The sequence below is a fragment of the Leptopilina heterotoma genome, unplaced genomic scaffold, assembly GCF_015476425.1.
Source record: "Leptopilina heterotoma isolate Lh14 unplaced genomic scaffold, ASM1547642v1 Lhet_164, whole genome shotgun sequence".
Taxonomy (NCBI): domain Eukaryota; kingdom Metazoa; phylum Arthropoda; class Insecta; order Hymenoptera; family Figitidae; genus Leptopilina; species Leptopilina heterotoma.
In genome coordinates, this window is record NW_025110880.1 from 981215 (window position 1) to 994012 (window position 12798).

A 12798-nucleotide genomic window follows, 5' to 3' on the forward strand; every position below is an offset into this window, starting at 1 on the left:
CGTTCTTTTGTTATCAAACTATTCAGTTTAGTAAACATGGTCTCTTAGATTTTCCAAACAATCACAAGTTTACAAAATAATCCAATATTTTGGTGAATTTCAATTACAATATAAAATTACAAAATATTTGTTCTAAAATTCTTTTGAATTTCTTTTTCTATATTAATTGATAGAAATTATTAAATTTTATTATTTTAAACAATCAAGGACAAATTCTTGATTGGTTGTTGCGATTCGAAGAGAAACAAGATAAAAACTAGAAAATATAAAATCCCATAAAATAAATAATTATTTTATTAATATTTTTTTTAACAAATTTGCAACAATGGTCTTTCTCAAATAAAGAAAAATGTTTAAAAATAAAAATGTTCTTTTTAATTATAAATAATTGTATTGGGACGCATGATTATTCCCCAAATGTCATTTTTCCGAAATGTCATTTTACCGAACTGCACTTTTGCGAATAGTCATTTTTGCGAGAAGCCAATTTTGCGAATTGTCATTTTTGCGAAAAGCTATTTTTGCGAATTGTCATTTTTGCGAATGGCCATTTTTACGAATTGTCAATTTTCTGAAAAGTCATTTTTGCGAATCGTCATTTTTACGATTTGTCAATTTTTCGAAAACTCATTTTTGCGAATTGTCATTTTTACGAAAAGACATTTTTGTGAAATGTCATTTTTGCGAAAAGCCATTTTTGCGAAAAGTCATTTTTACGAATGGCCATTTTTGCGAATGGTCATTTTAAAAAAATGACATTTTTGCGAATTGTAACTTTTGCGAATCGCCATTTTTACGAATAGCCATTTTTACGAATTGTCATTTTTGCGAATAGTCATTTTTGCGAAAAGTCATTTTTACGAATTGTCATTTTTGCAAATCGATATTTTTACGAATTGTCAATTTTCCGAAAAGTCATTTTTGCAAATCGACATTTTTACGAATTTTCAATTTTCCGAAAAGTCATTTTTGCGAATCGCAATTTTTACGAATTGACAATTTTCCGAAAAGTCATTTTTGCGAAAAATACAATAGTGAATTTATAGACCTACAAGTTTTCTATTGTATTTTTCGCAAAAATGACTTTTCGGAAATTTGACAATTCGTAAAAATGTCGATTCGCAAAAATTACTTTTCGGAAAATTGACAATTCGTAAAAATGGCGATTCGAAAAAATGACAATTCGCAAAAATAACAATTCGTAAAAATAACTTTTTGCAAAAATGACTATTCGCAAAAATGACAATTCGTAAAAATGGCAATTTGTAAAAATGGCGATTCGCAAAAGTGACAATTCGCAAAAATGACATTTCTCAAAAATGACAATTTGCAAAAATGTCAATTCGCAAAAATGATTTTTCGCAAAAATGGCAATTCGTAAAAATGGTGATTCGCAAAAGTGACATTTCGCAAAAATGACATTTCTCAAAAATGACAATTCGCAAAAATGACTTTTCGAAAAAATTACAATTCGTAAAAATGGCGATTCGCAAAAATAACTTTTCGGAAAATTGACAATTCGTAAAAATGGCGATTCGCAAAAATAGCTTTTCGAAAAAATGACAATTCGCAAAAGTGGCATTTCGCAAAATTGGCTTTTCGCAAAAATGAGTATTCGCAAAAGTGCAGTTCGGTAAAATGACATTTCGGAAAAATGACATTTGGGGAATAATCATGCGCCCCATTGTATTCGCATTATTTCATTTTTTTCGACTTTTTCCTTTCTAATTTATTAAATTTACTAAAAAAGACCCACTTTCTGGTCCGAATTTTATTTCATAAATTAATTATTTATTTATAATTTTATTTTATTTCATAAAATAAATGTCGTATTTGACATAAATTTTGTCGTAACTTACAAACTTTTTACTTGTAGGTCAGAAAGGTCAAATTTAACCTCAATTTTTATGTATCGTAACGAACATAACGAAAATAGGTCTAGTGTGACATAAATTTGACGTAACGTATCAATCCTGTACTTGTAGGTCAAAAATATGTAAATTTTGCCTTGAAGTCAAACATATGTCAAGCTTGACCTAAATTTTGACGTAACTTAAAGGCTATTGACCTAAAAGTAAAAAAGTAAGTCAAATTTGACCTTAATTTTGACCCAATTTAACGGCCCCTCATAAAAATCGTTACATTACAACAAAATTTAGGTCAAATTTGACCTAATATTTTATCTATAGGTGAAAAGGAGTCCCTATGAGAACTTTCATATTACATTTAACAAAAGGATCTATATATAAAATAATTACTTTTCATTCTTTTTAACCTGTAGTTTAAAATATAGGTAAAAATTGACCTAAAGTTTGACGTAACGTAATTAGCGACCCCAAGAAACCCCGAGTAACAAATTTTTAGGTGAATTTTAACATTTTGGTATTTTTAAATATAGTGACCAAAACTTTAAAATTATACTTCATATTTGACGCCATATTTGGTCCGCCAACTTGAAATTTTAAATTCTACTTTACATCTCTTAAAAGTTTTTAATTTAATTTAATTTTTTATTTCTTTATAATTATTTTTTTATATTATTTAATAATTTTTTATCCATAAAATGTATGTGAATAAAATTCAATTCTCAACCATAAGTGCATAAAAATTGTATACTTTTGAGATTAAAATTTCAAGATGGGGGACCAAATATAACGTCAAAAATGAAGTAGAATTTGAAAGTTTTGGTCACTATATTTCAAAATACCAAAGTATTATTGAATTCGCCTAAATTTTGTTACTCGGGGGTTTTTGGGGTCGCTAATTACGAACTCGATGTTAGTTTTCAATAATTCAAAATGGCGGATCCAATATGGCGGAATTTTTTTTAAATTATTCAATTGACCTTCGAAAGCTAATGTCATATTTCGATTCTACGGGAAATGTCATGTTTAATTATGTTTTTTATAATTTTTTAAACAAGTTATTTTAAATTCGTCGCTAAAAACACTAAAATTGAAATTTAAAAAAAAGCGCCCGACGGATTTTGAAATTTTTTTTTGGAAAATGTTCAGTGATATACCCCGGTTGTAATTGGTTCCAGGGTACCGTGGACTCCTTGATAAAGAAAAATATAAATTCGACTACAAGAAATTCTATCAAATAAAGGGACTAATACTAATTATTTGGGCATACTAATGCACCAAAAATTTCTTCTTCAAATTAAAGCAAAAAGAAATAAAAAACAATATAAGAAGCTAACTACATAAGAAAAGGGAAAATTTTATTCTCAAACAGACTAGTTTAAATTTTACATTTGAGAAGGAGAGGAGAGAAGAAGGGTGTAGTTGGAGAATTTGATTCGAGATGAAGTTTGACAACTTTGATCTAAAGCACTTTCTAGAACGTTACGCCTCTGAACACAAGATACGTGCTTGTGTTTGGGTAATACGAGGATGGGTTGAGCATTGCTACTGAATGAAACTTCCAATCTCATCTCTCGTTCCTGCCATGCTTCTACTTGTAGGTTTCTCGTCTAGATTGCAATTACTACTAATTAATTGAGCAAAGGGCCCCGAAGTCTCCAGGTAACAAGACTTCCCCCGTTGTTACTTGCTTGCGCGAGCTTGGGATATGTAAACAGCTGCAATATCAATAAAAGCCACTATCAAGATGGGAATTTTCTTTATTCTCCCTCTTTTTCTTTTATTAAAAAACTTTTCCAAGTTTAGTTTGCAATTTAGTAAATTTAATGTCGATCACAATCTCTAACGCTCATCTAAAGTGTAAACTCAATACTTGAAATAGAAGGCGATAATCATTTCTGAAATCCCTCGAGACAAATTCTATGTTCATTCAAATGATCAACATTTTGTTTGAGAAATATCAACTTTGTTGCCATGATTTTGTTTCGATTCAGAACAGTTGCTAATTTGATTGCAACATTTTTTTTTCTTTTTTTCAACTTTAAACGAATCAGAAACAATGGTATTTAATGAGACTCGACTGAATATTCTGACGAAAATTATGAAACAAACGTGATTCTTTCGGAGAATAAAAGAAGAAAAAAAGAAATGAACAAAAAATTTCATGCAGTAACTGGAAAATATTTGTCAGGAATTTTAATAAGAATATTATTTCGACTCGAGGTTTCCTTGTATTTATGATTTCTATTCAGGAAAAATATTATTTTTAATCAAAAATATAGTAAATTAAAAATATTATTCTGTCAAAGAAAGCAGAACTTAATGAAAATATTATTTATATTCAAGAAAAGTCAGTCATTTTCATTAAAAGTACTGAAACAAATTTAATTTTTAGAATTCATAAGAAAATTCTTCTAAAATTAAGGAAGCGTTCACAAATGATGTCACGCAATTTTTTGAAATTTTCACCTCCCCCATATCACGCAATTTTATGCAATTTCACATGTGAAAAATACATTGTGTCACGTACCCCCCCCCCCAAAAAAACGTGATATCATTTGTGAACGTTCTCTTATTTAAATTTTTTAATATATATATATATATATATATATATATATATATATATATAATTATTAAAAATAATGTATTTATAGAAGAATTTTAATTAAAAACACTAAAAAAAATTAAATTTTGAAGAAGTTACAAATTCTTCTTCGAAATTCAATTATTTTCAAAAATTTTAATAAAGTTCTTGTCAAAATTTCAATTATTTTCAAAAAATTTCCTCAATTCAATGACTTTCAATATCTATACTATTTTAATAAAATTTTCTAAAAAAATTCAATTATTTAAAAAAAAATTTAATAAAATTCTACTCAAACATTTCATAATTTTCATGAATAATAAAAATTTCACAAGAATCTTATTTTAATTATAAACGGGAATTCAGTCATTTAGAAATTTTTTTATAAATTTCTTCGCAATAATTCAATTACTTTCATAAGTAATAAATTTTTTTTTAGAAATTCAATTATTTTCATAAATAATAAAACTCATCGCAGAATTTCAATTATTTTTAAAACAATTTTAATCGAATTCCTTGAAAAATGTAACTATTCTGAAAAATTTTATTAGAATTCGTCAAAAGAATCCAATTATTTAAAAATTTGTTAATTAAATTCTTTCTAAGAATTAAATTTTAAGAAGCATTCAATAATACAATAAATAATTTACTTTTGTATTTAAATAATTTAATAATAATTAAATATTTATTTAAAAAAGAAGTTATTGATGTTTTCGTATAATTTTACAATTAAATAAATTCGTAAATAAATGTAACAGAACATTTTTTTAGGAAAATTTTTTCCTTTATTTTCTAAAAATTCAAAAATGTTCAATTTCATTTTCAATTAAAATTTGTAATTGACAAATATAATTTATAACCCTTTTTTTCCTTATTTTTAAAAAACTTTGAATTTTTTTAAAGCAATTTTATTGAAGAAATAGAAATGATGCAAATTATTTCCTTATGAAAATTAAAAAGTTTCCACAAAAATATTAAGAAACGTGAATAATAAATAAAAAGGAGAAAAATTTACATAATTTAGATCAGTCACACGAATTTTGTTATAGAAAACAGTAATTAATAAACAGAATGGGTATATTTTTCATGTGATAAACATCATTTTTTTTTAATTATTTTTAAAATTTTAATAAATTCTGCGCGAAATAATTCAAGTGTTTTTATAAATAGTAAAATTCTTTGCAAGAATTCAATTATTTTCAATTCACTTTTAATAAAATTGCTTTCAAAATTTTCAATTAAAATTATTAAAGAAACTCCATTAGTTTAAAAAAAATTCAAAGAAATTCTTCAAAAGAATTTAATTAGGATTTTTAAAAATTTTAATAAAATTCTTTGAAGGAATTCTATTATTATATTATCAAATTTTTTGATAAAATTCTTTGCAACAATTCGATGATTTTTAGTAGATTAATTTTAAAATTGAAAATATTTGAAAAGAAAATTAGAAAATTTGAAAAATTTATTTGAAAATTATAAAAAAGTTAAGAAACAAAAAAGCAAACAACAACTAACTTCAAACTGCGAACAGATTACAGGAACTTGTACTATATTATTAATTAATTAATTAATTAATTAATGTTATAATCATTTTATTTTATAATTAATTAAAAATTGTAATGACAAATAGAAATCACCAGAATTTTTTTCACTTCTTTTCATTAAAAGACTAAAATTTTGTTAAATATTGTGTTTTGTCAAATTAAAATTATGCAGATTTTTGTTCTTTACTTCTAAGAAAAATTAGAAAATTGTTAAACAACTGTGATTAAGAAATAGAAAATTCATTTATTTTGCATTATTTTTGTTTATGAATCACAAATTTTTTAACAAAATTATTATTTTGTTTTAAAAAAAGAAAAAAAATATTTGCACAATTCCTATTTTTAATCTTATTTTTGGAACAGGATTTTCCACAAGAATTAAGACATTCAAAAATTTCAAATTCAACCTTTTTTTAAATTAAACAACTTATAAAAGTATTATAAGTATTTTCATTATTTTAATTCAATTATTATTTTCCAGAATTTAAAATTCTTTTTATGAAAATAATAATTGAATTCCTTAAAAAGATTTTATTATTTATAAAAATAATTGAATTTCTGTGAAATTTTTATTATTTATGAAAATAATTAAATTCCTGTGAAATTTTTATTATTTATGAAAATAATTAAATGTTTGCATACAATTTTATTAACAATTTTTTTCAATTAATTGAATTATTTTTGGGAAATTTTATTAAAATAGTAGATATTGAAAATCATTGAAATTAGAAAAATTTTGAAAATAATTGAAATTAGGACAAGAATTTTTTCGACATTTATGAAAACAATTGAACTTTGGAGAAGAATTTTGTTATTTATAAAGATAATTGGGATTTTTACGAGAATTTTTCTCAAATTTTGAACATAGTTGAATTTTATTCTTTTTTTCAATAATTAAATTTCTGCAATTATTTGTAATTTCTCCAAAATTGAATTTTTTTCAGTGTTTTAAACAAGACTTTTTATTAGAAAATTTTTAAATTCTATTATTTTTAAAATTGCTAATTTTATTTAAAAAGAAGGTAGCAAGAAGTTAGCCGCGCGAATTTTTGCTATTACTTCTTTAATTAAATTCAGAATTTTGAATGAAAAATACTACTGTGAATCAAGTATATTTTTTTGAACCAAGAATAAATTTTTTTTACACCAAAGTGCGAAAATGAAAATTTTCTTCCTCCACCAAAGACCTTGACAAGTCAAAGGTAGACATAAAATTATTGACTCACAAGTAACTAGAGACATGTTGTCTACTTTTTTTCATCCCCCGATAAATATTTGCCTTAAAGGTGAAAGCAGGAAAAAAAGAGCGGCTTAGGTATGGCGCCTCGACCAATAAAACCCGGGAATATACGAAACGTGCAGGGAAAATAAACAGTCTAAAGAGTGAGAAAGGGAAATGTGGAGTGTATGTCGTGACGGATTCGCAATTCAATATAAGTGCAACCAATGTCCTCGAGACGTTACCTTATCCATAAAGTTCCAAGTATAAGTAAAGAATATTGCTTCCTCATATGTAGCGAATTGGAATTTTATCACAATTTGAAAGCAAAAGGGAAGTGGAAACAAAAAAAAAAAGCGAAAAATTCGATTGATGAAAAAGAAATTTTTTTCTTAGTACAGAACAATTAATTCTTTTTTCTATTTTGAAAAAGAAGAAAAATCTTTTTACACTTATAAATTTTAGAATCACTTTAACTCAATGGAAAATCGTGCTACGATCTGTTGGCACGATACTGAATAAAGAATATACACACACATATATTTATACATAGAAGACGAGACTGCGAAAGGAAAAAGTATTTTCACTCGATGCATTGTCTTTTCTGTTTTTCCTTCTCATTCCTTTTAACCATCTTTCGAAATTCGTTTTCCTTCGAGAAGGCGACAAAAAAAAAGATACTATCAACCTGCTAGGATATTCAAGGAAGTATTCTTTCATTTCTTTGCTTATAGTATGGAAAGACCAATCTAATTGTGATTTTGTCGAAAGACATTCCCTTCCTTTTTTTTCTTTTTCTTCTTTTTCTTCTTTTTCTTTCCTTATCTCGTTTCACTGCTTTTTATTTCACTTCAACTTGCAATAAACATCATCAATAATTCTAATTCAAAGGAAAAGACCCTTTTCCCTCGCTTTCTTCAATTTTATCTCTCTGCAGTTCATAAGCTTTTGTAGGTTGAAATAATGAAAATTCCAATTTCAAATTAATTCACTTATTAAAATGCATAGCGCAGGATCTTTTTATCTCTACGATAAGATCGTTTGAAATCATGGTAAATAATGAATTAATTATAAGTAAATACAAATTGTTTATCATCTATATAAGTTGTTTACTATCTGAGTAATTAAAAGCAAAATAATTATTAAATTCTTATTTAGATTGCTCAGCAATTGTACGTTAATCTCTTCTTTAATTTTTTATATTTTCATATCAATTTTTATAAATTATATTTAAATTTTAATTAAATTAATTTTATGAAAATATGATAAATAGTTTTTAAATTATATAAATTGATTTTGTAAATAAATAAATAAAATTAGAGCTAAGAAACAATTGTTTCGGATCTTTTAAAAATTTGCTGCTTGGCAACAGTTATAAAGTAAAATTTTCTATTTGCAATTTTTTTTAAATTTATTACCTAATAGCACTGTTGGCAAAGTAACTTTACCAAGAGCAATAACTTGCTCAGCAATTTTTTTCAAAATTAATAGCAAAATAACAATTTTTTCTTAAAGCTGTTAGTTAAAGATAGAACGCCTTAGAAATTCCTTAGGAAAAGCAACTTTTAGCTTTAGCTAAATAACTTTAGTTTACAATTAGCAATCAATTGAAAAATTAAAAAGTATAAATTGTTCAAACAATGGTTAAATAATAAGTTTCAAGTTTTATGTAAATTAAAAAATTTACAAAATAAATTGTTTAAACAGTGTTTAAATAATTAATTTTTATTTTTTCCTTTACTCTTGAATGTTTCAGTTACAAAAAATGGACAATTGAGAAAAAACTAGAAATTTCTGGCCCTAAATACAGTTTATGAAAAAAATAACAACAATTAATTATTTAAACAATTTAATAAATTGTTATACTTTTTTTCATACATCAGAAACACTCAAACATTATTTTAATAGGGGCGGGTTCCATTTCAAATCAGGCAGATTCTCCACTTAACATCACGGAATGCTATGGAAATGAAATATGTTGTTTTTCACAAGAAATTAAGGGCATGTTATTCAGTGGTCACGTGCCCCATATACTTTACTATGAGTCACGTGACCCCTGAATAACATAACCTTAAGAGATACGTGTTTTCCCGATTTGGAAAAAAAAAATTTCCCTTGAAGTTATCAGTGTTTGAAAGTTATATACTTTTTTTCAAAAATACTCAATATTTTTCTTCAAATCTATATAACTTTTGGCGTAATTAGTCTATTAAGGTTTTCTTTGGGAATTCTAATGTGTATTTTTGAACTCTTTAATAATCCACAAGAATTTTTCAAAAATATTTATTATTAACAAAATGGCGACGATTTTTTAAAAAAACTATAAAGTCGATTTTCTCAAAAACTCCACCTTTATATTTTTTGCTGATTTTTTATTACTATCGTCTTGCTATTAGCAATATAATATGTAAAAATCAGATTCGCTAAACAATTTTTACAGTAGATAAAAATTAAAAAAAAAAAAAAAAATTTTTTTGTATAAAAATCTATGTAAATTAAAAAAAATACAACGAAATTAATTTTAAATCACTATTAAATGTTTCACTTACATTTTAAAAAACAGTATTAAATAATTTCAATTGTTTGCATTCGAATTTACAATAAACAATTCGTATTTAGCGGTCCTGGTCAAAATGGCAGCTTCAAAATAGCAACTAAAAAAATTTTAAAGTTAAGGAATTCGTTAACTTATGGATATTTCTAGGCGCCATTTTGAAGCCGACATTTTGAATTTTGAAGTTTTGATCACAGATTTTGATTCAGTGACCCTAAAAACATACAATATAACAATGTTATGTTTTTAAAAAAAAAATTTTGAACATTTATGGTATACATAAACTTTATTTTTAATTGACTGTGAAGGGGTTAAAAATTATTTCCACTCGGCTATCACTACAGTAAGAAAACGATTTATTCGATTCAAACAAATTTTATTTAAATCAAACTTAAAATATCTTAGCTGTACATAGTCAAACAAATTTAAGTTTAATTCAAACATATTTTTTGGTTCATTTATGGAAATAATATACTTAATTCAAACATAATTTATGGTTGATTTTAAACTATTTATAACCAACTTTTAAGTTTGAATCAAACACATATTTTTTGTTTAAACCAAAACAGAAAATATGTTGGAATTAAACATAATTATTCAAACAAATAGTATTTTTGAATCAAAGCAGTAGATATTTTCTTTATATTAGGATAAAGCTTATAAACTAATTTCAATTAAACAAAATCACTTAAAATTATTTTCTTACTTGAATTGAATATAATGTTTTCTCATTGTAAAGCTTCCGTTTAAACGCAATTTAAGTTTATTAATTCGAGGACTCATTTAACAAAATTTTTCTTCAGAGGACTGATTAGCCCTAGGAACATTATTGATCCATAAATAAATAAATACATAAATAAATAAAATATTTCAATTTTGATCGCTATTAGGTGCCTGCGATGGAATTGGCGGAATCGTAAAACACTTTGCTACTGATTACAATTTAAAGCATTCACATTTGGAAGCAATAACTGACGCCGAATCATTTGTGGACAAATTACAGAAATGTGTTCCTAAGATAAAACTAATTCTACTGCGATCAAAAGACATAAATAATTTTCGAAAATTAAAATCTAGACAGTGGAGTAGTGTTGAGTCTATTCCTGGAATTCAAGGTTGTCACATAACATTAAAACTTATGTACTTCTTCTCCAACAACTCAGAACCAATTTTAGAATTTCGCCATCACTCTTTTTTTTAAATGAAAAAAACCACCCTTAAATGTGCAAATCCAAACTTTAAAGTAAAAGAAATTAAATACAAGATTTTTTTTTAAAACAAAACAATAAATTCATATTTCTCTTTCAAAAACTCAAAAAGAATATCAGAAGATTAAGATTAAGATTAAGATTAAGATTAAGATTTTTCAGACGGAAATTAAAAAAAAAATTTATAAACTTTATATAAGGGTAGTTTTTTTTATTCAAGAAAAATTGGAGGGTGACGATTTAATTCTGACTCTGCTTTTTAATTGTGAGAACAAAAATACAAAAACGTATGCTTCTGTTTAAAAAATTAATTTTTTTTCATTTTTTTCTAGTAAACTCTAAGTTTTTCCTTGTAAGGGTAGTTTTTTATATATAAAAAAATTGGAGGTGATGAAGCAATTCTGATGCTTTTTAGAGTTGTTAAAAAAATAAAAATACAGAAATGTATGCTTCCGTTAAAAAAATTTAAGGGTAAAGTTATTCTTTTTTAATTTTTTTTTCAGTTTTATTTTTTTACTTTAACCCCTTGACCCTTTACAGTTAAAATTCATCTAAAATTTGTTACTCGGGGTTTCTTGGGGTCGCTAATTACGTTACGTCAAACTTTAGGTCAATGTTTACCTATATTTTACTTACAGGTTAAAAAGTATAAAAAATAATAATTAAGGACCCCCAATATGGGCCGATAGATGACGGTCCATAAGGCCCGTTATGTTTTGTTTGGCCAAATTTGACCTATTTTTTGCCCTACTTGTCAATAGGAGATGTCATAAAGACCCCTCCAAAAGGCCGTTAAATTACAAAAAAATTTAGGTCAAATTTGACCTATTATTTTGTCTACAGATCCTTATATAAAATGTAATATGAAAGTTCTCATAGAGACTCCTTTTCACCAACAGATAAAATAATAGGTCAAATTTGACCTAAATTTTGTTGCAATGTAACGGTTTTTATGAGGGGCCGTTTCATTGGGTCAAAATTTAAGTCAAATTTGACTTACTTTTTTACTTTTAGGTCAATAGCCTTTAAACTTTGAATTTGTACATTTAAGGGTAGTTTTTTCGATTAAAAAAAAAACAGTAGGTAATGGAGCAATTCTGACATTGTTTCTGATTTGTTGTAAGAGAAGTGTATAAATTTATTGTTCTGTTTTGCAACACAATCTGTTATTTAATTTTTTTCTAGCCACTTTTATTTTTTTGTGTGCCTGTGTTATGAATATTTTCCAAAATTAATTATCTTCATCGGTTAACAAAGAAAAAAGTTATATGCCTTTTTTGAAAAACCAACCAAAATTTTGAGTACCTAAGTGGTAACTAAAAAAAATTTTGAAGAAATTTTTATACAGTTTTATTCCATGTAGGAACAAATTCAGAAAGTATTATTAATATTGCTAAAATCATCTAAAATTCTTCAGATTACTTTCCATGGAATTGGTCCTTTAACAAAAAAAAAAAAATAGTAATCAACATGCGATGAAAAGATATCGACTAACATTAACTTCTTTCTGCAATTTTTTTCTATGCTTTTTTTTGTCTCTTTTGACAAAGAGAAAAACGAAAAATGCGAATAACGGAGAAAAGTGCAATTTTCCCATCTGATATTGAAAATTTGTGCACTATTGGGTTAAAGGCACGTCAGAAAGTAAGCCTTGGGAGCCGTTTCGTTGAAGGGATTGGATCAGAGATGTCTCTTTTATGTTTATGCAAATGTTTACATCCCCTTGGCAAGATAGAATCCGTGGTTACTTGCACTGAACGTATATATATCTATATAGAAAGATGTATATAGTAGGCGAACGGAAGGCAGTCAGCAACATGTTAA

General features: G+C 25.5%; 2 protein-coding genes across 5 annotated transcripts in view; one reads left to right on the top strand and one right to left on the bottom strand.

Moving 5' to 3' along the window:
- Positions 1-12798, bottom strand: part of LOC122499063 — a 693598-nt gene that overhangs the window by 381512 nt on the left and 299288 nt on the right. The window lies entirely within an intron of this gene.
- Positions 1-12798, top strand: part of LOC122499061 — a 365723-nt gene that overhangs the window by 337250 nt on the left and 15675 nt on the right. The gene's annotated exons all lie outside the window — the stretch shown is intronic.